This window comes from Oncorhynchus keta, chromosome 3 (genome assembly GCF_023373465.1).
Source record: "Oncorhynchus keta strain PuntledgeMale-10-30-2019 chromosome 3, Oket_V2, whole genome shotgun sequence".
In the NCBI taxonomy this organism is placed as follows: Eukaryota; Metazoa; Chordata; class Actinopteri; order Salmoniformes; family Salmonidae; genus Oncorhynchus; species Oncorhynchus keta.
Genome location: NC_068423.1, coordinates 30,507,974 through 30,533,850, shown reverse-complemented (window position 1 = coordinate 30,533,850; position 25,877 = coordinate 30,507,974). Strand labels below are relative to the sequence as shown.

Here is a 25,877-nt window from a genome sequence, read left to right as displayed (position 1 = left end):
GTTACCTGCAGTGAGAATGAGAGAACTGTGCCAGTTACCTGCAGTGAGAATGAGAGAACTGTGCCAGTTACCTGCAGTGAGAATGAGAGAACAGTGCCAGTTACCTGCAGTGAGAATGAGAGAACTGTGCCAGTTACCTGCAGTGAGAATGAGAGAACTGTGCCAGTTACCTGCAGTGAGAATGAGAGAACAGTGCCAGTTACCTGCAGTGAGAATGAGAGAACTGTGCCAGTTACCTGCAGTGAGAATGAGAGAACTGTGCCAGTTACCTGCAGTGAGAATGAGAGAACTGTGCCAGTTACCTGCAGTGAGAATGAGAGAACTGTGCCAGTTACCTGCAGTGAGAATGAGAGAACTGTGCCATTTACCTGCAGTGAGAATGAGAGAACTGTGCCAGTTACCCGCAGTGAGAATGAGAGAACTGTGCCAGTTACCTGCAGTGAGAATGAGAGAACTGTGCCAGTTACCCGCAGTGAGAATGAGAGAACTGTGCCAGTTACCCGCAGTGAGAATGAGAGAACTGTGTCAGTTACCCGCAGTGAGAATGAGAGAACTGTGCCAGTTACCCGCAGTGAGAATGAGAGAACTGTGCCAGTTACCCGCAGTGAGAATGAGAGAACTGTGCCAGTTACCTGCAGTGAGAATGAGAGAACTGTGCCAGTTACCTGCAGTGAGAATGAGAGAACTGTGCCAGTTACCTGCAGTGAGAATGAAGGAACTGTGCCAGTTACCTGCAGTGAGAACGAGAGAACAGTGCCAGTTACCTGCAGTGAGAATGAGAGAACTGTGCCAGTTACCTGCAGTGAAAATGAGAGAACTGTGCCAGTTACCTGCAGTGAGAATGAGAGAACTGTGCCAGTTACCTGCAGTGAGAATGAGAGAACAGTGCCAGTTACCTGCAGTGAGAATGAGAGAACTGTGCCAGTTACCTGCAGTGAGAATGAGAGAACAGTGCCAGTTACCTGCAGTGAGAATGAGAGAAGTGTGCCAGTTACCTGCAGTGAGAATGAGAGAAGTGTGCCAGTTACCTGCAGTGAGAATGAGAGAACTGTGCCAGTTACCTGCAGTGAGAATGAGAGAACTGTGCCAGTTACCTGCAGTGAGAATGAGAGAACTGTGCCAGTTACCTGCAGTGAGAATGAGAGAACTGTGCCAGTTACCTGCAGTGAGAATGAGAGAACTGTGCCAGTTACCTGCAGTGAGAATGAGAGAACTGTGCCAGTTACCTGCAGTGAGAATGAGAGAACTGTGCCAGTTACCTGCAGTGAGAACGAGAGAACAGTGCCAGTTACCTGCAGTGAGAATGAGAGAACTGTGCCAGTTACCTGCAGTGAGAATGAGAGAACTGTGCCAGTTACCTGCAGTGAGAATGAGAGAACTGTGCCAGTTACCTGCAGTGAGAATGAGAGAACAGTGCCAGTTACCTGCAGTGAGAATGAGAGAACTGTGCCAGTTACCTGCAGTGAGAATGAGAGAACAGTGCCAGTTACCTGCAGTGAGAATGAGAGAAGTGTGCCAGTTACCTGCAGTGAGAATGAGAGAAGTGTGCCAGTTACCTGCAGTGAGAATGAGAGAACTGTGCCAGTTACCTGCAGTGAGAATGAGAGAACTGTGCCAGTTACCTGCAGTGAGAATGAGAGAACTGTGCCAGTTACCTGCAGTGAGAATGAGAGAACAGTGCCAGTTACCTGCAGTGAGAATGAGAGAACTGTGCCAGTTACCTGCAGTGAGAATGAGAGAACTGTGCCAGTTACCTGCAGTGAGAATGAGAGAACTGTGCCAGTTACCTGCAGTGAGAATGAGAGAACTGTGCCAGTTACCTGCAGTGAGAATGAGAGAACTGTGCCAGTTACCTGCAGTGAGAATGAGAGAACTGTGCCAGTTACCTGCAGTGATAATGAGAGAACTGTGCCAGTTACCTGCAGTGAGAATGAGAGAACTGTGCCAGTTACCTGCAGTGAGAATGAGAGAACAGTGCCAGTTACCTGCAGTGAGAATGAGAGAACTGTGCCAGTTACCTGCAGTGAGAATGAGAGAACTGTGCCAGTTACCTGCAGTGAGAATGAGAGAACTGTGCCAGTTACCTGCAGTGAGAATGAGAGAACAGTGCCAGTTACCTGCAGTGAGAATGAGAGAACTGTGCCAGTTACCTGCAGTGAGAATGAGAGAACAGTGCCAGTTACCTGCAGTGAGAATGAGAGAAGTTTGCCAGTTACCTGCAGTGAGAATGAGAGAAGTGTGCCAGTTACCTGCAGTGAGAATGAGAGAACTGTGCCAGTTACCTGCAGTGAGAATGAGAGAACTGTGCCAGTTACCTGCAGTAAGAATGAGAGAACTGTGCCAGTTACCTGCAGTGAGAATGAGAGAACAGTGCCAGTTACCTGCAGTGAGAATGAGAGAACTGTGCCAGTTACCTGCAGTGAGAATGAGAGAACTGTGCCAGTTACCTGCAGTGAGAATGAGAGAACTGTGCCAGTTACCTGCAGTGAGAACGAGAGAACAGTGCCAGTTACCTGCAGTGAGAATGAGAGAACTGTGCCAGTTACCTGCAGTGAGAATGAGAGAACTGTGCCAGTTACCTGCAGTGAGAATGAGAGAACTGTGCCAGTTACCTGCAGTGAGAATGAGAGAACAGTGCCAGTTACCTGCAGTGAGAATGAGAGAACTGTGCCAGTTACCTGCAGTGAGAATGAGAGAACAGTGCCAGTTACCTGCAGTGAGAATGAGAGAAGTGTGCCAGTTACCTGCAGTGAGAATGAGAGAAGTGTGCCAGTTACCTGCAGTGAGAATGAGAGAACTGTGCCAGTTACCTGCAGTGAGAATGAGAGAACTGTGCCAGTTACCTGCAGTGAGAATGAGAGAACTGTGCCAGTTACCTGCAGTGAGAATGAGAGAACAGTGCCAGTTACCTGCAGTGAGAATGAGAGAACTGTGCCAGTTACCTGCAGTGAGAATGAGAGAACTGTGCCAGTTACCTGCAGTGAGAATGAGAGAACTGTGCCAGTTACCTGCAGTGAGAATGAGAGAACTGTGCCAGTTACCTGCAGTGATAATGAGAGAGAACTGTGCCAGTTACCTGCAGTGAGAATGAGAGAACTGTGCCAGTTACCTGCAGTGAGAATGAGAGAACAGTGCCAGTTACCTGCAGTGAGAATGAGAGAACTGTGCCAGTTACCTGCAGTGAGAATGAGAGAACTGTGCCAGTTACCTGCAGTGAGAATGAGAGAACTGTGCCAGTTACCTGCAGTGAGAATGAGAGAACTGTGCCAGTTACCTGCAGTGAGAATGAGAGAACTGTGCCAGTTACCTGCAGTGAGAATGAGAGAACTGTGCCAGTTACCTGCAGTGAGAATGAGAGAACAGTGCCAGTTACCTGCAGTGAGAATGAGAGAACTGTGCCAGTTACCTGCAGTGAGAATGAGAGAACTGTGCCAGTTACCTGCAGTGAGAATGAGAGAACAGTGCCAGTTACCTGCAGTGAGAATGAGAGAACTGTGCCAGTTACCTGCAGTGAGAATGAGAGAACTGTGCCAGTTACCTGCAGTGAGAAAGAGAGAACTGTGCCAGTTACCTGCAGTGAGAATGAGAGAACTGTGCCAGTTACCTGCAGTGAGAATGAGAGAACTGTGCCAGTTACCTGCAGTGAGAATGAGAGAACTGTGCCAGTTACCTGCAGTGAGAATGAGAGAACTGTGCCATTTACCTGCAGTGAGAATGAGAGAACAGTGCCAGTTACCTGCAGTGAGAATGAGAGAACTGTGCCAGTTACCTGCAGTGAGAATGAGAGAACTGTGCCAGTTACCTGCAGTGAGAATGAGAGAACAGTGCCAGTTACCTGCAGTGAGAATGAGAGAACTGTGCCAGTTACCTGCAGTGAGAATGAGAGAACTGTGCCAGTTACCTGCAGTGAGAATGAGAGAACTGTGCCAGTTACCTGCAGTGAGAATGAGAGAACTGTGCCAGTTACCTGCAGTGAGAATGAGAGAACTGTGCCAGTTACCTGCAGTGAGAATGAGAGAACTGTGCCAGTTACCTGCAGTGAGAATGAGAGAACTGTGCCAGTTACCTGCAGTGAGAATGAGAGAACTGTGCCAGTTACCTGCAGTGAGAATGAGAGCACTGTGCCAGTTACCTGCAGTGAGAATGAGAGAACAGTGCCAGTTACCTGCAGTGAGAATGAGAGAACTGTGCCAGTTACCTGCAGTGAGAATGAGAGAACTGTGCCAGTTACCTGCAGTGAGAATGAGAGAACAGTGCCAGTTACCTGCAGTGAGAATGAGAGAACTGTGCCAGTTACCTGCAGTGAGAATGAGAGAACTGTGCCAGTTACCTGCAGTGAGAATGAGAGAACAGTGCCATTTACCTGCAGTGAGAATGAGAGAACTGTGCCAGTTACCTGCAGTGAGAATGAGAGAACTGTGCCAGTTACCCGCAGTGAGAATGAGAGAACTGTGCCATTTACCTGCAGTGAGAATGAGGGAACTGTGCCAGTTACCTGCAGTGAGAATGAGAGAACTGTGCCAGTTACCTGCAGTGAGAATGAGAGAACTGTGCCAGTTACCCGCAGTGAGAATGAGAGAACAGTGCCATTTACCTGCAGTGAGAATGAGAGAACTGTGCCAGTTACCTGCAGTGAGAATGAGAGAACTGTGCCAGTTACCTGCAGTGAGAATGAGAGAACTGTGCCAGTTACCTGCAGTGAGAATGAGAGAACTGTGCCAGTTACCTGCAGTGAGAATGAGAGAACTGTGCCAGTTACCTGCAGTGAGAATGAGAGAACTGTGCCAGTTACCTGCAGTGAGAATGAGAGAACTGTGCCATTTACCTGCAGTGAGAATGAGAGAACTGTGCCAGTTACCCGCAGTGAGAATGAGAGAACTGTGCCAGTTACCTGCAGTGAGAATGAGAGAACTGTGCCAGTTACCCGCAGTGAGAATGAGAGAACTGTGCCAGTTACCCGCAGTGAGAATGAGAGAACTGTGTCAGTTACCCGCAGTGAGAATGAGAGAACTGTGCCAGTTACCCGCAGTGAGAATGAGAGAACTGTGCCAGTTACCCGCAGTGAGAATGAGAGAACTGTGCCAGTTACCTGCAGTGAGAATGAGAGAACTGTGCCAGTTACCTGCAGTGAGAATGAGAGAACTGTGCCAGTTACCTGCAGTGAGAATGAAGGAACTGTGCCAGTTACCTGCAGTGAGAACGAGAGAACAGTGCCAGTTACCTGCAGTGAGAATGAGAGAACTGTGCCAGTTACCTGCAGTGAAAATGAGAGAACTGTGCCAGTTACCTGCAGTGAGAATGAGAGAACTGTGCCAGTTACCTGCAGTGAGAATGAGAGAACAGTGCCAGTTACCTGCAGTGAGAATGAGAGAACTGTGCCAGTTACCTGCAGTGAGAATGAGAGAACAGTGCCAGTTACCTGCAGTGAGAATGAGAGAAGTTTGCCAGTTACCTGCAGTGAGAATGAGAGAAGTGTGCCAGTTACCTGCAGTGAGAATGAGAGAACTGTGCCAGTTACCTGCAGTGAGAATGAGAGAACTGTGCCAGTTACCTGCAGTAAGAATGAGAGAACTGTGCCAGTTACCTGCAGTGAGAATGAGAGAACAGTGCCAGTTACCTGCAGTGAGAATGAGAGAACTGTGCCAGTTACCTGCAGTGAGAATGAGAGAACTGTGCCAGTTACCTGCAGTGAGAATGAGAGAACTGTGCCAGTTACCTGCAGTGAGAACGAGAGAACAGTGCCAGTTACCTGCAGTGAGAATGAGAGAACTGTGCCAGTTACCTGCAGTGAGAATGAGAGAACTGTGCCAGTTACCTGCAGTGAGAATGAGAGAACTGTGCCAGTTACCTGCAGTGAGAATGAGAGAACAGTGCCAGTTACCTGCAGTGAGAATGAGAGAACTGTGCCAGTTACCTGCAGTGAGAATGAGAGAACAGTGCCAGTTACCTGCAGTGAGAATGAGAGAAGTGTGCCAGTTACCTGCAGTGAGAATGAGAGAAGTGTGCCAGTTACCTGCAGTGAGAATGAGAGAACTGTGCCAGTTACCTGCAGTGAGAATGAGAGAACTGTGCCAGTTACCTGCAGTGAGAATGAGAGAACTGTGCCAGTTACCTGCAGTGAGAATGAGAGAACAGTGCCAGTTACCTGCAGTGAGAATGAGAGAACTGTGCCAGTTACCTGCAGTGAGAATGAGAGAACTGTGCCAGTTACCTGCAGTGAGAATGAGAGAACTGTGCCAGTTACCTGCAGTGAGAATGAGAGAACTGTGCCAGTTACCTGCAGTGATAATGAGAGAACTGTGCCAGTTACCTGCAGTGAGAATGAGAGAACTGTGCCAGTTACCTGCAGTGAGAATGAGAGAACAGTGCCAGTTACCTGCAGTGAGAATGAGAGAACTGTGCCAGTTACCTGCAGTGAGAATGAGAGAACTGTGCCAGTTACCTGCAGTGAGAATGAGAGAACTGTGCCAGTTACCTGCAGTGAGAATGAGAGAACAGTGCCAGTTACCTGCAGTGAGAATGAGAGAACTGTGCCAGTTACCTGCAGTGAGAATGAGAGAACTGTGCCAGTTACCTGCAGTGAGAATGAGAGCACTGTGCCAGTTACCTGCAGTGAGAATGAGAGAACAGTGCCAGTTACCTGCAGTGAGAATGAGAGAACTGTGCCAGTTACCTGCAGTGAGAATGAGAGAACTGTGCCAGTTACCTGCAGTGAGAATGAGAGAACAGTGCCAGTTACCTGCAGTGAGAATGAGAGAACTGTGCCAGTTACCTGCAGTGAGAATGAGAGAACTGTGCCAGTTACCTGCAGTGAGAAAGAGAGAACTGTGCCAGTTACCTGCAGTGAGAATGAGAGAACTGTGCCAGTTACCTGCAGTGAGAATGAGAGAACTGTGCCAGTTACCTGCAGTGAGAATGAGAGAACTGTGCCAGTTACCTGCAGTGAGAATGAGAGAACTGTGCCATTTACCTGCAGTGAGAATGAGAGAACAGTGCCAGTTACCTGCAGTGAGAATGAGAGAACTGTGCCAGTTACCTGCAGTGAGAATGAGAGAACTGTGCCAGTTACCTGCAGTGAGAATGAGAGAACAGTGCCAGTTACCTGCAGTGAGAATGAGAGAACTGTGCCAGTTACCTGCAGTGAGAATGAGAGAACTGTGCCAGTTACCTGCAGTGAGAATGAGAGAACAGTGCCAGTTACCTGCAGTGAGAATGAGAGAACTGTGCCAGTTACCTGCAGTGAGAATGAGAGAACTGTGCCAGTTACCTGCAGTGAGAATGAGAGAACAGTGCCAGTTACCTGCAGTGAGAATGAGAGAACTGTGCCAGTTACCTGCAGTGAGAATGAGAGAACTGTGCCAGTTACCTGCAGTGAGAATGAGAGAACAGTGCCAGTTACCTGCAGTGAGAATGAGAGAACTGTGCCAGTTACCTGCAGTGCGAATGAGAGAACAGTGCCAGTTACCTGCAGTGAGAATGAGAGAACAGTGCCAGTTACCTGCAGTGAGAATGAGAGAACAGTGCCAGTTACCTGCAGTGAGAATGAGAGAACTGTGCCAGTTACCTGCAGTGAGAATGAGAGAACTGTGCCAGTTACCTGCAGTGAGAATGAGAGCACTGTGCCAGTTACCTGCAGTGAGAATGAGAGAACAGTGCCAGTTACCTGCAGTGAGAATGAGAGAACTGTGCCAGTTACCTGCAGTGAGAATGAGAGAACTGTGCCAATTACCTGCAGTGAGAATGAGAGAACAGTGCCAGTTACCTGCAGTGAGAATGAGAGAACTGTGCCAGTTACCTGCAGTGAGAATGAGAGAACTGTGCCAGTTACCTGCAGTGAGAATGAGAGAACAGTGCCAGTTACCTGCAGTGAGAATGAGAGAACTGTGCCAGTTACCTGCAGTGAGAATGAGAGAAGTGTGCCAGTTACCTGCAGTGAGAATGAGAGAACTGTGCCAGTTACCTGCAGTGAGAATGAGAGAACTGTGCCAGTTACCTGCAGTGAGAATGAGAGAACTGTGTCAGTTACCTGCAGTGAGAATGAGAGAACTGTGCCAGTTACCTGCAGTGAGAATGAGAGAACAGTGCCAGTTACCTGCAGTGAGAATGAGAGAACTGTGCCAGTTACCTGCAGTGAGAATGAGAGAACTGTGCCAGTTACCTGCAGTGAGAATGAGAGAACAGTGCCAGTTACCTGCAGTGAGAATGAGAGAACTGTGCCAGTTACCTGCAGTGAGAATGAGAGAACTGTGCCAGTTACCTGCAGTGAGAATGAGAGAACAGTGCCAGTTACCTGCAGTGAGAATGAGAGAACTGTGCCAGTTACCTGCAGTGAGAATGAGAGAAGTGTGCCAGTTACCTGCAGTGAGAATGAGAGAACTGTGCCAGTTACCTGCAGTGAGAATGAGAGAACTGTGCCAGTTACCTGCAGTGAGAATGAGAGAACTGTGCCAGTTACCTGCAGTGAGAATGAGAGAACTGTGCCAGTTACCTGCAGTGAGAATGAGAGAACTGTGCCAGTTACCTGCAGTGAGAATGAGAGAACTGTGCCAGTTACCTGCAGTGAGAATGAGAGCACTGTGCCAGTTACCTGCAGTGAGAATGAGAGAACAGTGCCAGTTACCTGCAGTGAGAATGAGAGAACTGTGCCAGTTACCTGCAGTGAGAATGAGAGAACTGTGCCAGTTACCTGCAGTGAGAATGAGAGAACAGTGCCAGTTACCTGCAGTGAGAATGAGAGAACTGTGCCAGTTACCTGCAGTGAGAATGAGAGAACTGTGCCAGTTACCTGCAGTGAGAATGAGAGAACAGTGCCAGTTACCTGCAGTGAGAATGAGAGAACTGTGCCAGTTACCTGCAGTGAGAATGAGAGAACTGTGCCAGTTACCTGCAGTGAGAATGAGAGAACAGTGCCAGTTACCTGCAGTGAGAATGAGAGAACTGTGCCAGTTACCTGCAGTGAGAATGAGAGAACTGTGCCAGTTACCTGCAGTGAGAATGAGAGAACAGTGCCAGTTACCTGCAGTGAGAATGAGAGAACTGTGCCAGTTACCTGCAGTGAGAATGAGAGAACAGTGCCAGTTACCTGCAGTGAGAATGAGAGAACAGTGCCAGTTACCTGCAGTGAGAATGAGAGAACAGTGCCAGTTACCTGCAGTGAGAATGAGAGAACTGTGCCAGTTACCCGCAGTGAGAATGAGAGAACTGTGCCAGTTACCTGCAGTGAGAATGAGAGCACTGTGCCAGTTACCTGCAGTGAGAATGAGAGAACAGTGCCAGTTACCTGCAGTGAGAATGAGAGAACTGTGCCAGTTACCTGCAGTGAGAATGAGAGAACTGTGCCAGTTACCTGCAGTGAGAATGAGAGAACAGTGCCAGTTACCTGCAGTGAGAATGAGAGAACTGTGCCAGTTACCTGCAGTGAGAATGAGAGAACTGTGCCAGTTACCTGCAGTGAGAATGAGAGAACAGTGCCAGTTACCCAGTGAGAATGAGAGAACTGTGCCAGTTACCTGCAGTGAGAATGAGAGAAGTGTGCCAGTTACCTGCAGTGAGAATGAGAGAACTGTGCCAGTTACCTGCAGTGAGAATGAGAGAACTGTGCCAGTTACCTGCAGTGAGAATGAGAGAACTGTGTCAGTTACCTGCAGTGAGAATGAGAGAACTGTGCCAGTTACCTGCAGTGAGAATGAGAGAACAGTGCCAGTTACCTGCAGTGAGAATGAGAGAACTGTGCCAGTTACCTGCAGTGAGAATGAGAGAACTGTGCCAGTTACCTGCAGTGAGAATGAGAGAACAGTGCCAGTTACCTGCAGTGAGAATGAGAGAACTGTGCCAGTTACCTGCAGTGAGAATGAGAGAACTGTGCCAGTTACCTGCAGTGAGAATGAGAGAACAGTGCCAGTTACCTGCAGTGAGAATGAGAGAACTGTGCCAGTTACCTGCAGTGAGAATGAGAGAAGTGTGCCAGTTACCTGCAGTGAGAATGAGAGAACTGTGCCAGTTACCTGCAGTGAGAATGAGAGAACTGTGCCAGTTACCTGCAGTGAGAATGAGAGAACTGTGTCAGTTACCTGCAGTGAGAATGAGAGAACTGTGCCAGTTACCTGCAGTGAGAATGAGAGAACAGTGCCAGTTACCTGCAGTGAGAATGAGAGAACTGTGCCAGTTACCTGCAGTGAGAATGAGAGAACTGTGTCAGTTACCTGCAGTGAGAATGAGAGAACTGTGCCAGTTACCTGCAGTGAGAATGAGAGAACTGTGCCAGTTACCTGCAGTGAGAATGAGAGAACAGTGCCAGTTACCTGCAGTGAGAATGAGAGAACAGTGCCAGTTACCTGCAGTGAGAATGAGAGAACTGTGCCAGTTACAGAGGTGAGAGATTTGGATCCATTTGAATTTGAAAGTGAGAGTAATCTAAACCAGCCTGTTTTACCTGTTGTTTAACAGTTGAAGTCGGAAGTTTACATAAACCTTAGCCAAATACATTTAAACTCAGTTTTTCACCAGTCCTGACATTTAATCCTAGTAAAACTCGCTGTCTTAGGTCAGTTAGGATCACCACTTTTTTTTAAGAATGTGAAATGTCAGAATAATAGTAGAGAGAATGATTTATTTCAGCTTTTATTTCTCTCATCACATTCCCAGTGGGTCAGAAGTTTACATACACTCAATTAGTATTTGGTAGCATTGCCTTTAAATTGTTTAACTTGGGTCAAACTTTTCGGGTAGCCTTCCACAAGCTTCCCACAATAAGTTGGGTGAATTTTGTCCCATTCCTCCTGACAGAGCTGGTGTAACGGAGTCAGGTTTGTAGGCCTCCTCGCCTCGCACACGCTTTTTCAGTTCTGCCCACATATTTTCTATGGGATTGAGGTCAGGGATTTGTGATGGCCTGTCCAATACCTTGATTTTGTTGTCCTTAGGCCATTTTGCCACAACTTTGGAAGTATGCTGGGGGTCATGTCCTGACCATGACTAACAACCTGTCCTGACCATTACTAACAACCTGTCCTGACCATTACTAACAACCTGTCCTGACTATAAACCTGTCATGACCATGACTAACAACCTGTCCTGACCATGACTAACAACCTGTCCTGACTAACAACCTGTCCTGACCATGACTAACAACCTGTCCTGACCATGACTAACAACCTGTCCTGACTAACAACCTGTCCTGACCATGACTAACAACCTGTCCTGACCATGACTAACAACCTGTCCTGACTATAAACCTGTCCTGACCATGACTAACAACCTGTCCTGACCATGACTAACAACCTGTCCTGACCATGACTAACAACCTGTCCTGACCATGACTAACAACCTGTCCTGACCATGACTAACAACCTGTCCTGACTATAAACCTGTCCTGACCATGACTAACAACCTGTCCTGACTAACAACCTGTCCAGAATCATGTCTATAAACCTGTCCTGACCATGACTAACAACCTGTCCTGACCATGACTAACAACCTGTCCTGACTAACAACCTGTCCAGAATCATGTCTATAAACCTGTCCTGACCATGACTAACAACCTGTCCTGACCATGACTAACAACCTGTCCTGAATAACAACCTGTCCTGACCATGACTAAAACCTGTCCTGACCATGACTAAAAACCTGTCCTGACCATGACTAACAACCTGTCCTGACCATGACTAACAACCTGTCCTGACCATGACTAACAACCTGTCCTGACTATAAACCTGTCCTGACCATGACTAACAACATGTCCTGACTAAAAACCTGTCCTGACCATGACTAACAACCTGTCCTGACCATGACTAAAAACCTGTCCTGACCATGACTATCAACCTGTCCTGACTATAAACCTGTCCTGACAATGACTAACAACCTGTACTGACTAACAACCTGTCCAGAATCATGTCTATAAATCTGCCCTGACCATAACTATAAACCTGTCCAGAATCATGACTATAAACCTGTCCGAACCATGACTATAAACCTGGCCCAACCATGACTATAAACCTGTCCAGAATCATGACTATAAACCTGTCCGAACCATGACTATAAACCTGTCCCGACCATGACTATAAACCTGTCCTGACCATGACTATAAACCTGTCCTGACTAACAACCTGTCCAGAATCATGTCTATAAATCTGTCCTGACCACGACTAAAAACCTGTCCAGAATAATGACTAAAAACATGTCCCGACCAAAACTAAAAATAACTGTCTCAACCAAGACTTAAATGACCATGTTTAGGCACTGCTGCCAGCAGAGAAGGTGAGTCAGGTGATTGTGGTTACAGGTTGTCAGGTCTGATGGTAAATTGTAATACTGTAATAAACTAGATACAGAAGGAGTGTTTGTGTACTATCTGTGTATAAGGCTTAACCTGTGTGTGTGCATCTCCTCTAGATTGGTGGAGGTGAACGGGGTACCAGTGGTGGACCACAGCGAACAGGAGTTGAGCACCCTACTACTCCTTGGACCCAGTGCTCAGATAGTGGTTCTGAGGAGACCTCGTCCTACTGGGACCCAGTGCTCAGATAGTGGTTCTGAGGAGACCTCGTCCTACTGGGACCCAGTGCTCAGATAGTGGTTCTGAGGAGACCTCCTCCTCCTGGGAACCAGTGCTCAGATAGTGGTTCTGAGGAGACCTTCTCATCCTGGGACCCAGTGCTCAGAGAGTGGTTCTGAAGAGACCTCCTCCTCCTGGGACCCAGTGCTCAGAGAGTGGTTCAGAGGAGACCTCCTCCTTCCATATTCAGACCTAGAAGACCGCCTCCTGTTAGTCACACCCCCAGCTTCTCATTCTCCCAGCCCCAGAAGAGCCCCTCCTATTAGTCCCACCCCCAGATCCCATCTCAGTAGACCCCCTCCTAGCTCTCCTCCTCCCAGTCCCCATCCCAGTCGACCCCCTCCTAGCTCTCCTCCTCCCAGTCCCCATCCCAGTCGACCCCCTCCTAGCTCTCCTCCTCCCAGTCCCCATCCCAGTCGACCCCCTCCTAGCTCTCCTCCTCCCAGTCCCCATCCCAGTCGACCCCTCCTAGCTCTCTTCCTCCCAGTCTCCATCTCGGTCGACCCCCTGCTAGCTCTCGTCCTCCCAGTTCCCATCCCAGTCGACCACCTCCTAGCTCTCCTCCTCCCAGTCCCCATCCCAGTCGACCCCCTCCTAGCTCTCGTCCTCCCAGTCTCCATCTCAGTCGACCCCCTCCTAGCTCTCGTCCTCCCAGTCCCCATCCTAGTCGACCCCCTCCCAGCTCTCGTCCTCCCAGTCCCCATCCCAGTCGACCCCCTCCTAGCTCTCGTCCTCCCAGTCCCCATCCCAGTCGACCACCTCCTAGCTCTCCTCCTCCCAGTCCCCATCCCAGTCGACCCCCTCCTAGCTCACGTCCTCCCAGTCTCCATCTCAGTCGACCCCCTCCTAGCTCTCGTCCTCCCAGTCCCCATCCTAGTCGACCCCCTCCCAGCTCTCGTACTTCCAGTCCCCATCCAAGTCCGCATCCTAGTCGACCCCCTCCTAGCTCTCGACCTCCCAGTCCCCCACAGTGGAGCAGAAGGGGAAACATCCCACACTTGGAAATCCTATACAACAACAGGCGGATCCCATCTACCAGGAAATTGAGCCCATCCACTCTGCATTGGCTGAGAAAAATGCAGCCACCAACACCATTACAACCATAATGCTGGGCATTAGGAGACTGAGACCATCCACTCCTACCTAGGAAACTGAGCCCATCCCTCCACTCTACCTAGGAGACTGAGTCTATCCACTCTACCTAGGAAACTGAGCCCATCCCTCCACTCTACCTAGGAGACTGAGTCTATTCACTCTACCTAGGAGACTGAGTCTATGGGGCTCTACCTAGGAGACTGAGTCTATTCACTCTACCTAGGAGACTGAGTCTATTCACTCTACCTAGGAGACTGAGTCTATCCACTCTACTTAGGAGACTGAGCCCATCCACTCCACCTAGGAGACTGAGCCCATCAACTCTACCTAGGAGACTGAGCCCATCAACTCTACCTAGGAGACTGAGCCCATCCCTCCACTCTACCTAGGAGACTGAGCCCATCAACTCTACCTAGGAGACTGAGCCCATCCACTCTACCTAGGAGACTGAGCCCATCAACTCTACCTAGGATACTGAGCCCATCAACTCTACCTAGGAGACTGAGCCCATCCACTCTACCTAGGAAACTGAGCCCATCCCTCCACTCTACCTAGGAGACTGAGCCCATCAACTCTACCTAGGTGACTGAGCCCATCAACTCTACCTAGGAGACTGAGCCCATACCTCCACTCTACCTAGGAGACTAAGCCCATCCACTCTACCTAGGAGACTGAGCCCATCCACTCTACCTAGGAGACTAAGCCCATCCACTCTACCTAGGAGACTGAGCCCATACCTCCACTCTACCTAGGAGACTAAGCCCATCCCTCCACTCTACCTAGGAGACTGAGCCCATCCACTCTACCTAGGAGACTGAGCCCATCCACTCTACCTAGGAGACTGAGCCCATCAACTCTACCTAGGAGACTGAGCCCATCAACTCTACCTAGGAGACTGAGCCCATCCCTTCACTCTACCTAGGAGGCTAAGCCCATCCATCCACTCTACCTAGGAGACTGAGCCCATCCCTTCACTCTACCTAGGAGGCTAAGCCCATCCACTCCACCTAGGAGACTGAGCCCATCCACTCTACCTAGGAGGCTAAGCCCATCAACTCTACCTAGGAGACTGAGCCCATCAACTCTCCTCTCTATGGTATTTCAGATGGTTGTTAGGGAACCCTCTATGGCATTTCAGATGGTTGTTAGGGAACCCTCTATGGCATTTCAGATGGTTGTTAGGGATCCCTCTATGGTATTTCAGACAGGTTGTTAGGGAACCTCTATGGTATTTCAGACAGGTTGTTAGGGAACCCTCTATGGTATTTCAGACAGGTTGTTAGGGAACCCTCTATGGTATTTCAGATGGTTGTTAGGGAACCCTCTATGGTATTTCAGATGGTTGTTAGGGAACCCTCTATGGTATTTCAGATGGTTGTTAGGGATCCCTCTATGGTATTTCAGATGGTTGTTAGGGAACCCTCTATGGTATTTCAGATGGTTGTTAGGGAACCCTCTATGGTATTTCAGATGGTTGTTAGGGAACCCTCTATGGTATTTCAGACAGGTTGTTAGGGAACCCTCTATGGTATTTCAGACGGTTGTTAGGGAACCCTCTATGGTATTTCAGATGGTTGTTAGGGAACCCTCTATGGTATTTCAGACGGTTGTTAGGGAACCCTCTATGGTATTTCAGATGGTTGTTAGGAAACCCTCTATGGTATTTCAGACGGTTGTTAGGGAACCCTCTATGGTATTTCAGATGGTTGTTAGGGAACCCTCTATGGTATTTCAGACGGTTGTTAGGGATCCCTCTATGGTATTTCAGACGGTTGTTAGGGAACCCTCTATGGTATTTCAGACGGTTGTTAGGGAACCCTCTATGGTATTTCAGATGGTTGTTAGGGAACCCTCTATGGTATTTCAGATGGTTGTTAGGGAACCCTCTATGGTATTTCAGATGGTTGTTAGGGAACCCTCTATGGTATTTCAGATGGTTGTTAGGGAACCCTCTATGGTATTTCAGATGGTTGTTAGGGAACCCTCTATGGTATTTCAGATGGTTGTTAGGGAACCCTCTATGGTATTTCAGATGGTTGTTAGGGAACCCTCTATGGCATTTCAGATGGTTGTTAGGGAACCCTCTACGGTATTTCAGACAGGTTGTTAGGGAACCCTCTATGGCATTTCAGATGGTTGTTAGGGAACCCTCTATGGCATTTCAGATGGTTGTTAGGGAACCCTCTATGGTATTTCAGATGGTTGTTAGGGAACCCTCTATGGCATTTCAGATGGTTGTTTAGGAACCCTCTATGGCATTTCAGATGGTTGTTAGGGAACCCTCTATGGTATTTCAGACAGGTTGTTAGGGAACCCTCTATGGTATTTCAGACGGTTGTTAGGGAACCCTCTATGGCATTTCAGATGGTTGTTAGGGAACCCTCTATGGTATTTCAGATGGTTGTTAGGGAACCCTCTATGGTATTTCAGACAGGTTGTTAGGGAACCCTCTATGCCATTTCAGATGGTCGGTTTTTTATGATTGGGTTTTGCTTTTCTTCTTCTTCTTAATGTGTTTTGTTGTGTATAATAATGTGTTTTGTTGTGTATAATAATGTGTTTTGTTGTGTATAATAATGTGTTTTGTTGTGTTTAATGATGTGTTTTGTTGTGTTTAATAATGTGTTTTGTTGTGTATAATAACGCATATTTTTATGTATTTACTGTATTTTGATGTGTATTGTGGTGCTATACAGGACTCATCTGTAAAATAATAAACCTTGTCTCAGCATTGACTCCCTGTCTAAATAAAGACACCGTGGTCTCAGCATTGACTCCCTGTCTAAATAAAGACACCCTGGTCTCAGCATTGACTCCCTGTCTAAATAAAGACACCGTGGTCTCAGCATCGACTCCCTGTCTAAATAAAGACACCTTGGTCTCAGCATTGACTCTCTGTCTAAATAAAGACACCTTGGTCTCAGCATTGACTCCCTGTCTAAATAAAGACACCTTGGTCTCAGCATTGACTCCTGTCTAAATAAAGACACCTTGGTCTCAGCATTGACTCCTGTCTAAATAAAGACACCTTGGTCTCAGCATTGACTCCCTGTCTAAATAAAGACACCTTGGTCTCAGCATTGACTCCCTGTTAAATAAAGAGACCTTGGTCTCAGTTTTGACTCCCTGTCTAAATAAAGACACCTTGGTCTCAGCATTGACTCCTGTCTAAATAAAGACACCGTGGTCTCAGCTTTGACTCCCTGTCTAAATAAAGACACCTTGGTCTCAGTTTTGACTCCTGTCTAAATAAAGACACCTTGGTCTCAGTTTTGACTCCCTGTCTAAATAAAGACACCGTGGTCTCAGCATTGACTCCCTGTTTAAATAAAGACACCTTGGTCTCAGCATTGACTCCCTGTCTAAATAAAGACACCTTGGTCTCAGTTTTGACTCCCTGTCTAAATAAAGACACCTTGGTCTCAGTATTGACTCCCTGTCTAAATAAAGACACCTTGGTCTCAGCATTGACTCCCTGTCTAAATAAAGACACCTTGGTCTCAGCATTGACTCCCTGTCTAAATAAAGACACCTTGGTCTCAGTTTTGACTCCCTGTCTAAATAAAGACACCTTGGTTTCAGTTTTGACTCCCTGTCTAAATAAAGACACCTTGGTCCCAGTATTGACTCCCTGTCTAAATAAAGACACCTTGGTCTCAGCTTTGACTCCCTGTCTAAATAAAGACACCTTGGTCTCAGCATTGACTCCCTGTCTAAATAAAGACACCTTGGTCTCAGCATTGACTCCCTGTCTAAATAAAGACACCTTGGTCTCAGCTTTGACTCCCTGTCTAAATAAAGACACCTTGGTCTCAGCATTGACTCCCTGTCTAAATAAAGACACCTTGGTCTCAGCTTTGACTCCCTGTCTAAATAAAGACACCTTGGTCTCAGCTTTGACTCCCTGTCTAAATAAAGACACCTTGGTCTCAGCTTTGACTCCCTGTCTAAATAAAGGTTAAATAAATACAACTTTCAAGCCATTTCTGTTTTCTGATACATTTTCATTGACCATTGAGTGGTGGTGCGATGTTATTGTGAACATGAACATTTGCAAGACTCACTAGGCAGAAGTTGTTATGAGCTATATATTTTCAGTTATTAAATGTTATTTTTGTTGTTTAAGTCCTGAGGGCTTCTCAGTTTCTGTCTTGTCACTGTGAACACGTATTCTGTACATTCACATTATCAACTTGATATTAAACTAAATGTTTATATATATATTCATATATGTTTCATGTCATATTTTCCCGTTGAAAACCACATGGTTATGACTCAACATTGGCATAAAGGGACAATTCGCAGTTTAAAGAACAATAAAGCAGTAACTCTGCCACCTTTTGAGGAAAAATTGCAGATTGCCCTTTTAATGTCTTATCCATATAGTTCCATCAGATGGGTGGATCACGTAGAAACAAACCTATAAAAATTGCATTTCATGGGAAAACAAAACGAGAGAGAGAAAGAAGTTCGCTCAACCATGTCTGTCAGTTTTAACATTCACAAATCAAAGTTTAAACTATAAGCCGTTTGTCCTGGTTTGACATCATATCCTCGTCCTAAACGCCACTCTATTCCCTATGTAGTGCACTACTTTTGACCAGAGTCCTATTGGAACCAGGTTACATTTACAAAAGTGGTGCACTAGATAGGGAATAGAGTGGCATTTGGGACACAAGCACTATCTGCAGTGTATTTGCCTTAAAAAAAAAAAAACATTTGTTTTTGAACAAAAAACTGATGTGGATATTTGTTACAGGCTTATAGAATGATATATTTTACAAGTGTCTTTTAATATGAAGATACAGTAAGCTGATGGATTTTCCTCATAACAGTTAACATTTTGGTTCAGCAGGATCGTGTTCAAAGTAGACACGAAACAGAAGAAAGCAGACAGAAACTGAGCGAACCTCGTCCAGTTCATTTTTTTTGTCTTGAAGAGTTGAAGATAAGTTTGCCATTTGAGTGCTTTTTTTTTTTTTTTTTTTTTTACCTCATTCAGTGTTGTACGTTTCCTCTTTAGAGTCTCTCTGTTTGTTGGATGGGCCCCATTCACAACAAAGAGGCTTCCTATGGGAGAGAAAAATATATCAAGATTGAGATAAAGAGAAAGATGGAGATTGAGAAAGAGACAGAGAGAGGTGGAGAGAGAGAGGTGATAGAAACAGAGAGAGGTGGAGAGAGAGAAAGATGGAGATAGAAACAGAGAGAGGTGGGGAGAGAGAAAGATGGAGATAGAAACAGAGAGAGGTGGAGAGAGAGAAAGATGGAGATAGAAACAGAGAGAGGTGGGGAGAGAGAAAGATGGAGATAGAAACAGAGAGAGGTGGAGAGAGAGAAAGATGGAGATAGAAACAGAGAGAGGTGGGGAGAGAGAAAGATGGAGATAGAAACAGAGAGAGGTGGGGAGAGAGAAAGATGGAGATAGAAACAGAGAGAGGTGGAGAGAGAGAAAGATGGAGATAGAAACAGAGAGAGGTGGGGAGAGAGAAAGATGGAGATAGAAACAGAGAGAGGTGGAGAGAGAGAAAGATGGAGATAGAAACAGAGAGAGGTGGAGAGAGAGAGGTGATAGAAACAGAGAGAGGTGGAGAGAGAGAAAGATGGAGATAGAAACAGAGAGAGGTGGGGAGAGAGAAAGATGGAGATAGAAACAGAGAGAGGTGGAGAGAGAGAAAGATGGAGATAGAAACAGAGAGAGGTGGGGAGAGAGAAAGATGGAGATAGAAACAGAGAGAGGTGGGGAGAGAGAAAGATGGAGATGGAGATAGAAACAGAGAGAGGTGGAGAGAGAGAAAGATGGAGATAGAAACAGAGAGAGGTGGGGAGAGAGAAAGATGGAGATAGAAACAGAGAGAGGTGGAGAGAGAGAAAGATGGAGATAGAAACAGAGAGAGGTGGAGAGAGAGAAAGATGGAGATAGAAACAGAGAGAGGTGGAGAGAGAGAAATATGGAGATAGAAACAGAGAGAGGTGGAGAGAGAGAGGTGATAGAAACAGAGAGAGGTGGAGAGAGAGAAAGATGGAGATAGAAACAGAGAGAGGTGGAGAGAGAGAAAGATGGAGATAGAAACAGAGAGAGGTGGAGAGAGAGAGAGGTGATAGAAACAGAGAGAGGTGGAGAGAGTGAAAGATGGAGATAGAAACAGAGAGAGGTGGAGAGAGAGAAATATGGAGATAGAAACAGAGGTGGAGACAGAGAAAGATGGAGATAGAAACAGAGAGAGGTGGAGAGAGAGAAAGATGGAGATAGAAACAGAGGTGGAGAGAGAGAAAGGTTATAGAGAGACAAGGAGAGGTGGAAAGAGAGAGAAAGTGAGAGAGAGAACAGCCTCAAATGCAGTCACAAACGCAGCCTCAACACTTCACACAGGAATAACAGGTCAATAGGCACCCCACCCAGACCAGCGAGACCCCCCACCCACGCCGAGAGGACCTACATCCGCACCACAACACCACCAGCCACATCCACACTCCCACCCCCACCAATCAACACCCCCACGAAGTCAACCATGCCCACACCCCATTTAGGCCCCCTCAGATCAGACCTATACCCCTCCTGCCCATCCCATGCCCCCTACTCCCGCAAAGAGGACCTCAACATGGAAGTCACACATACGCACAAGCTGTGAGCAGGAAAACAAGTCCAACCCCCACTCTTACACTCGCCCAAGCCAATGGGATGTACCAGATGCTCAGCAGGCTCTGCTCACACTTACTGGCCTGAGGCCAAACCACACGGCCAACAACATTGGACACTTTATGGAACACAAAGTCTTCAATATATCATCCTGGAATATCCAAGGCATGAGGTCATAAATGCCGGACAAGAACCTCACACCCTCAGCACAAAGGAGGACAAACAACTGCCTGGAGGTGACAGAATTCCCTCCCCCATACGCTGGGTATGTACATAGTCAATGGTAGGCTTTGAGGGGACTCCTACGGTAGGTGCACCTATAGCTCATCTCTTGGCAGTAGTACTGTAGACTGCTTTATCACTGACCTCAACCCAGAGTCTCTCAGAGCGTTCACAGTCAGCCCACTGACACCCCTATCAGATCACATCAAAATCACAGTCTACTTGAACAGAGCAAAACTCAATCATGAGACATCAAAGCCAAAGGAACTGAATAAGAAATGCTATAGATGGAAGGAAAGTAATGTGGAAATCTACCAAAAAGTAAATGAGCAACAATGACAAATAGTTTGATGAAGAATGCAAAAACCTAAGAAAGAAATTGGAGAAACCTGTCCAACCAAAAACATAGAGACCCGGAAAACCTGAGTTCACTATGGTGAATCAATAAAACAATACAGAAATACACTACGGAACAAGAAGGAACAGCATGTCAGAAATCAGCTCAATGTAACTGTAGAATACATAGACTCTAACCACTTCTGGGAAAATGGGAAAACAAACAACAACACAATGAGGTTTCTATCCAAGATGGAGATGTATAGATCTACAATGTGTTTTTTACACAAGGAACAAACAGCAAAAAACATATACATGATCAAATACATATCTTAGAATCAACTATTATCCTCTAGGGGGTGGTATTTTGACATCCGGATGAAAAGCGTGCCCAAAGTAAACTGCCTGCTACTCAGGCCCAGAAGCTAGGATATGCATGGTAGATTTGGAAGTTTCTAAAACTGTTAAAATTATGTCTTGAGTATAATTTATTTTTTACATTTTATTTCACCTTTATTTAACCAGGTAGGCTAGTTGAGAACATGTTCTCATTTGCAACTGCGACCTGGCCAAGATAAAGCATAGCAGCGTAACAGAACTGATATGACCTACCACTATTTTCAATGGCTATCACTTTTATTATAAAGCCATGTCCTCCCAGATTACAGTTCCTAGGGCTTCCACTAGATGTCAACAGGCTTTAGACAGAGGTTCAGGTTGGTTTTTGGAAAAACGAGCCAGAAATTGTAGTTTTTCTTAATGGCTCCCATTTTGGCTGTAGCGTTTCCAAGCGCGTGAAGAGAGTGTGTTAATATATAATAATATAATAATAATATATGCCATTTAGCTGACGCTTTTATCCAAAGCGACTTACAGTCATGTGTGCATACATTCTACGTATGGGTGGTCCCGTGTTCTTTGGTATTTTTCTCCAGTAAAGACAATAACGATTCTCCGTCTTAAATTGTATAATTTGTATAATTTATTTATGTATTAGGGTACCTAAGGTTTGATTATAAATTTTGTTTGACTTGTTTGGAAAAGTTTATTAGTAACTTTTGGGATTCATTTTGTATGAATTTTGACGGAGGGAAACTGGGTGGATTATTGACTGAAGCTCGCCAGCTAAACTGAGTTATCGATATAAAGAAGGACATTTTCGAACAAAATTACCATTTGTGATGTAACTGGGACCTTTTGTAGTGCCAACAGAAGAAGATCATCAAAGGTAAGGCATTAATTATATACTATAGTTATTTCTGAGTTTTGCGTCGCGCCTGGCGGGTTGAAATATGTTTTTCATGTGTTTGTATGCGGGGCGCTGTCCTCAGATAATCGCATGGTTTGCTTTCACCATAAAGCCTTTTATGAAGTCTGACACAGCGGCTGGATTAACAAGAAGTCAAGCTTTATTTTGATGTATAACACTTAATACTGTAATTTCATACTATAATACTGTAATTTCATACTATAATACTGCAATTTCATACTATAATACTGTAATTTCATACTATAATACTGTAATTTCATACTATAATACTGTAATTTCATACTATAATACTGCAATTTCATACTATAATACTGTAATTTCATACTATAATACTGCAATTTCATACTATAATACTGTAATTTCATACTATAATACTGCAATTTCACCGGATGTTGGCCAGGTGGGACGCTACCTTCCTACCTGCCCATAAGAAGTTAAGGGCTGCCAAAACACACTGGAAATATTTAGGGCTAACTTATTCCTTGCCACCCACTCTGAAACGAACTGCAGCTCTTTGTTGAGTGTTGCAGTCATTTCAGTCGCTGTAGTAGCTGACGGGTAATAGTGTTGAGTCATCCGTATACATAGACACTCTGGTTTCACTCAAAGTCAGTGGCATGTCGTTAGTTATATTTGAAAAAAGCAAGGGGCCTAAACAGCTACCCCGGGGAATTCCTGATTCTAACAGGATTATATTTGAGAGGCTTCCATTAAAGAACACCCTCTGTGTTCTGTTAGACAGGTAACTCTTTATCCACATTATAGCAGGGGTTGTGAAGACATAACACACATGTTTTTCCAGCAGCAAGACTATGATCAATAATGTCAAAAGCTGCACCAAAGTCTAACAAGACAGCCCCCACAATCATTTATTTTCAGCAATTTTCCTCAGCCAATCATCAGTCATTTGTGTAAGTGCTGTGTTTGTTGAGTGTCCTTCCCTATAAGCGTGCTGAAAGTCTGTTGTCTACTTGTTTACTTGAGCCAGTAAAGGGGGCTTTACTATTCTTGGGTAGCGGGATGACTTTAGCTTCCCTCCAGGCCTGACACACTTTCTACTAGGATTAAATTGAAGTATTATTATTATTATTGATGTAATATCTGCTATTATCCTCAGTATTTTTCCATCCAGATTGTCCTGTCATTGCCCGGTGGCTTGTCATTGTTGATAGACAACAATACTATTTTTTCACCACTTCCACACTGACTTTACGGAATTCAAAAGTACAATTTCTTGTCTTTCATAATTTGATCCGATATACTTGGATGTGTAGTAAGTAATCCTTCTCACCCCCCCAAAAAAGATTTAGATGCAAGTGGCAGTTCCACTGGATGTCATAAGGTGTATGCACCAATTTGTAAGTCGCTCTGGATAAGAGCGTCTGCTAAATGACTTAAATGTAAATGTAAATGTAGTGTCGGCGTTTGTTGCTGGCATGTCATCCCTAAGTTTGCTTATCTTGCCAATGAAAAAGTCATTAAAGTAGTTTGCAATATTAGTGGGGTTTGTGATGATTGAGCTGATTCTGATCCAATCAATGAAGAATTCTAGTTGGCTTTTTTTTTTAAAAGGTAATTTAAGGTGGACCCAAAGCTTTTTACTATCATTCTTTATCATTTATATTTGCTTCACAGTGTAGTTCATTGTTATTAATATTTAGTTTAGTCACATGATTTCTTAATTTGCATTTACATTTACTAATCAATTGGGCTGACAGACTTAATTGCCATACCTTTTGCCTCCTCTCAACCATAAAATGTTTCATTTCCTCATCATTCCACTGAGGATTTAACAGGATTTAACAGGATTTCACAGGATTTAACAGGATTTAACAGGATTTAACAGTCTTTCACAGCCATTGTCTTATTGGGTGCTTAGCTTATTAGTAACTGGAATAAGTAGTTTCATAAATGTGTCAAGTGCAGCGTCTGGTTGCTCCTCATTACACACCACAGACCAGCAGCGTCTGGTTGCTCCTCATTACACACCACAGACCAGCAGCGTCTGGTTGCTCCTCATTACACACCACAGACCAGCAGCGTCTGGTTGCTCCTCATTACACACCACAGACCAGCAGCGTCTGGTTGCTCCTCATTACACACCACAGACCAGCAGCGTCTGGTTGCTCCTCATTACACACCACAGACCAGCAGCGTTTGGTTGCTCCTCATTACACACCACAGACCAGCAGCGTCTGGTTGCTCCTCATTACACACCACAGACCAGCAGCGTCTGGTTGCTCCTCATTACACACCACAGACCAGCAGCATCTGGTTGCTCCTCATTACACACCACAGACCAGCAGCGTCTGGTTGCTCCTCATTACACACCACAGACCAGCAGCGTCTGGTTGCTCCTCATTACACACCACAGACCAACAGCGTCTGGTTGCTCCTCATTACACACCACAGACCAGCAGCGTCTGGTTGCTCCTCATTACACACCACAGACCAGCAGCGTCTGGTTGCTCCTCATTACACACCACAGACCAACAGCGTCTGGTTGCTCCTCATTACACACCACAGACCAGCAGCGTCTGGTTGCTCCTCATTACACACCACAGACCAGCAGCGTCTGGTTGCTCCTCATTACACACCACAGACCAGCAGCGTCTGGTTGCTCCTCATTACACACCACAGACCAGCAGCGTCTGGTTGCTCCTCATTACACACCACAGACCAGCAGCGTCTGGTTGCTCCTCATTACACACCACAGACCAGCAGCATCTGGTTGCTCCTCATTACACACCACAGACCAGCAGCATCTGGTTGCTCCTCATTACACACCACAGACCAGCAGCATCTGGTTGCTCCTCATTACACACCACAGACCAGCAGCGTCTGGTTGCTCCTCATTACACACCACAGACCAGCAGCGTCTGGTTGCTCCTCATTACACACCACAGACCAGCAGCGTCTGGTTGCTCCTCATTACACACCACAGACCAGCAGCGTCTGGTTGCTCCTCATTACACACCACAGACCAGCAGCGTCTGGTTGCTCCTCATTACACACCACAGACCAGCAGCATCTGGTTGCTCCTCATTACACACCACAGACCAGCAGCGCCTGGTTGCTCCTCATTACACACCACAGACCAAGCGTCTGGTTATTTACATCATCAGACCAGCAGCGTCTGGTTGCTCCTCAATCACCACAGAAAATCTCCTCTTACACACCACAGACCAGCAGCATCTTCTCCTCATACACACCACAGACCAGCAGGTCCAGCCTTTACACACCACAGACCAGAACTTTGCTCCTTTACACACCACAGACCAGCATCTTCTGTTTACACAGAACAGACCAACAGCGTCTGGTTATCTCATTACACACCACAGATAAGTCTGTTGCTCCTCATTACACAGCAGACCAGCAGTCTAATGCTCCTTTACACACCCAGAAATGTCTAATGTTTCCTCATTACACACCACAGACCAGCATCTGGGGATCCTAATTACATAACAGACCAGCAGATCTATTTGATTTATACAGACCAAACTTTAATTTTTCATTACACTTTTTCCACAGCTCTGAACTTAGTAGTAAGATACAGACCAACAGGTGTGCTTATGTTCGATTCATAAAAGACCAGCAGCGTCTGGTTGACACATAAAAGCAGCCTGGTTGCTCCTCATTACACACCACAGACCAGCAGCGCCTGGGTTCTACACCACAGACCCAGCGTCTTTGTAACAGACCAGCAGCCTGGTTGCTCCTCATTACACCACAGACCAGCAGCATCTGGTTGCTCCTCATTA

The 25,877-nt window shown here is 46.1% G+C and overlaps 2 long non-coding RNA genes across 2 annotated transcripts; one reads left to right on the top strand and one right to left on the bottom strand.

Moving 5' to 3' along the window:
- The first annotated feature begins 15,325 nt into the window (after positions 1-15,325).
- LOC127913499 (uncharacterized) lies at positions 15,326-16,074 on the top strand. The gene is made up of 3 exons (XR_008085740.1): positions 15,326-15,716; positions 15,751-15,882; positions 15,950-16,074. It is a non-coding gene; the product is annotated as an uncharacterized LOC127913499 (long non-coding RNA).
- A 427-nt stretch (positions 16,075-16,501) lies between these two features.
- LOC127913498 (uncharacterized) lies at positions 16,502-17,020 on the bottom strand. Its single transcript, XR_008085739.1, has 4 exons — positions 16,986-17,020; positions 16,754-16,792; positions 16,657-16,715; positions 16,502-16,541 (listed from the first exon to the last, which is right to left on the bottom strand). It is a non-coding gene; the product is annotated as an uncharacterized LOC127913498 (long non-coding RNA).
- Positions 17,021-25,877: the final 8,857 nt, after the last annotated feature.